At 35.9% G+C, this 3,139-nt stretch overlaps 1 protein-coding gene across 1 annotated transcript in view; it reads right to left on the reverse strand.

The window, feature by feature from the left end:
- Positions 1-3,139, reverse strand: part of KCNH8 (potassium channel, voltage gated eag related subfamily H, member 8) — a 458,661-nt gene that overhangs the window by 240,652 nt on the left and 214,870 nt on the right. The gene's annotated exons all lie outside the window — the stretch shown is intronic.

Genomic DNA, 3,139 nt, shown 5'->3' on the forward strand with positions numbered 1-3,139 from the left:
GTAAAATCTACATATGAATTTCACCACATATACTAATATAATAAATATTAAATGGTACAAACACTACTTTAGCATTGTAAAGATACAATATTACAGGCAATGTACTTTTTATTCATACCATTTTAACTTGTTTCTCAATGATAGTTTTTAGCCCACCTTTTTGAAATATTTCATAGAATAAATGTTCAGGGAAACATACTTGGAGAAATATTAGTTCAAGCTATTTTTCTAAATGTGTTATAATAAATGGCAGATGTGCTCAAACTCATTTAAAAGAAAGAGCAAGAAGACAACAGTAGGGAAGAGCAGGGAGTTTGTACTGCTTATAAAAAAAATTCAGTCAACAAGGGATTCCAGGCAGGAGTCACACTAAAACAGCTGGCAGACCAAAATCTCAAATTCTGAAATAACCTTTGTAGAAACTAAACTGGGAAAAATAGGAATAAGTTTCCATTCCTTTGTCATGCAGCCACTGAGAGATGGATATTGCCTACTGAGAGAACGGTCTTGCCTGAAGCACAGTAGAAATGGCAGTAAGGAAGTACAGAGAAGAATTCAGCAGTAGCTGTCAGGGATCAAACTAATATCCATTGGTTTAGCAGAGGAAAGCAGCCTTAAAACAAAGAAAAACTTATATAATATCTATGTCATAGGTACGAGTTCTCATGGGAGTAAACAAATCACCATCTGCCAATGAGCATAGTACTGGAAGTGGCTTCTAAGCCTTAAACATTTCAATTATCTAAGAATCAAGAAGAATGGAAAAGAAAGTTCAAGATATAGCCTGTCCCTTTGACGGTGTTGTAAATAACAATAATAAGAAGATGATGAGATATTTGTTAAGCTGATACTTATATCTATTATTTCACAAAGCCCTATGAAATAGTTATTACAGAAAAGAAACTCACACTAAATGTTGAGTAACTGCACAAGTTCTTGAGAACTTTGACCAGGTCATGGAGAGTGTTTCTGGTATGCTAATTTATGTGTACATTATAGATGGATGGGAGAGGACATCAAAGGTTAGCAAAGTAAAAGGGTATAAAACCAGAAAGGATTGGGATACAGACACCCACTTTGTCTACCATTTTCATTTTCAATTCTTGTTCAAACTAGAACTTTGTTAATTTCCATCTAACATTGATTTAATAGATCTCTTTATGTTTGTGTCTTTCTAATAAAGAATAGCTTTAGTTAAAAAAAAAATTTAAAGATAAATTTCCCTGAGTTTGTAGCCTTACCTATCTGCCTAACTAGACAATATTGCCATCTAGTGGCCTAAATATACTGCAGCTACCACTTCTGGGGTGGGAGCAGGGGTCCTAACAGGGCTCTAAGGGGTGTGCCCAGCAAATGCAATGTTAATAGTGATGCCAGGCCCTACCAAGAGCACACAAATGCATCCAAAGAAAACATGTGCTGACATTTGATTACAGAACCACTCTGGTCCCAAAGCTTTACTTAATAGCTTCACTGAGAAAAATTACTGCCACCATTGAAACAAGGTTTTGATCTGCCTCATTTACTTATTTCCTTTTCTTTGAACTTTCAAGATCCATTTCTTACTCCTTTGTTCACCTTCCTGCTTGAAAATATTTTCCAAAATTTCTCTCATGTTTACAATAAGAATGTTGCCCTATAACACCATGACGAGGTAAAGAAGCGGGCATCAGTTGCTAACGATGATCAAGAACTCAACAAAAAGTCAATCTGTGTCTTAATAGAGAGACCCAGTATCGGTCCTAGAATGAGGAGAAAAGATCTAGGTTTTGGTCTAAATGAGATGAAGATTTAAGGGACAGGAAAATAGGAATAGGCTTACAAGATTGGAGCAGATGCATTTTCAACTGAGGTTCCCAATATTCTAGAGATAAATAACCTTAGCAAATATCCCTTGGGGCCTCTTCTTTAATTAAAATCAGATACTCACTGCTTGTCCTGATTTACTGGAAGGCTTATGTAACCCTTGATTCTGCAAGAAGGCCACTTATTGAAACCACCATCAACATGCTGAAAGAGCACGGAAAAGCAGGGAGAAAGAGCCACACCCAGGACTGGACCGCAGTCAGGATACCACTAGTGGGTTCTTGCCATGCCCCATCTCTGACCTTACACAGTTCAGATCATGAAGGATGTGAGAGTATAAACAAAACTGCCATTAAGTCTTTTTTAGCCCATTTTTGATGAAATAAGTATAGAAACACAGAACATCAGTTTAGATCTGTTTGAATAAAGACACAGAGGAAAAACTGGAAGAGGCAATTTTCGGAAATCCAAATACAGTATGTGCTTCTCCAAAATTTGCATCAGAGGCTGAGTCATGCCCATGCAAACGGATCTTAGTTCAAATTCATGTCAGAAAAATCTGGAACACGCTTACTTCCTTTATTCAAATCTCCTAGGAAAGCACTTGGTTCTTACCTATAATAAAAAGAATCTCCACTGCAATGTCACTGACTGTTGTGCTCCGAGTCGTGGACAGGTCATCATTGCCAATAAAGCAAACGTTGTAAGGTACGGTCACGGCAACATAAAACGTCGCCAACAAAATAAGCCAGTCCCAGCCAGCTTTAAAAGTGCTAAAATGCAAAAGTATGAATTTGGACTTTTTTGCATCAGAAACTTTATACTCTGGAAATGCTGGTTTATCTACAAAGACATTCTGTGGATAAAGACAAAAAGAAGAGAGAGGAGAAACACAATATTAGAAATAAAGATCACACAGCTTTAAACACACACTTACTAAAAGTGACTTTTAAAAGTTGATGATATAAAACACCCAAACAACTAAAATTGAGCAGAGATCATTGTCACAAGTAAGAGGAATAGGCAAAGTTTAATCATGAATGTTAAATGAGTAATCTAGATTTTGTTCATTAAAAATCAAAAACCCCATTACCTAAAATGTCATCTAAAAACATCCACAGCTGTTAAGTAATCCTACATGCATTATAAACACAAAGATAAATTTACATTTCTATTGTTATGGGTACATTTTGTATACTCATAGTTTTCGGATGACAGTCATTATCTAAAGAATATATTTGACCTGATATTTTACTGATGACAACAAAGGTACCATTTTTTTTCAGAAAGGATAGATACATGGCCAACGTTTTATTGTAAACAGCGGTTTACA

Source organism: Propithecus coquereli, unplaced genomic scaffold, assembly GCF_000956105.1.
Source record: "Propithecus coquereli isolate 6110/MARCELLA unplaced genomic scaffold, Pcoq_1.0 Scaffold12, whole genome shotgun sequence".
NCBI classification, from domain to species: domain Eukaryota; kingdom Metazoa; phylum Chordata; class Mammalia; order Primates; family Indriidae; genus Propithecus; species Propithecus coquereli.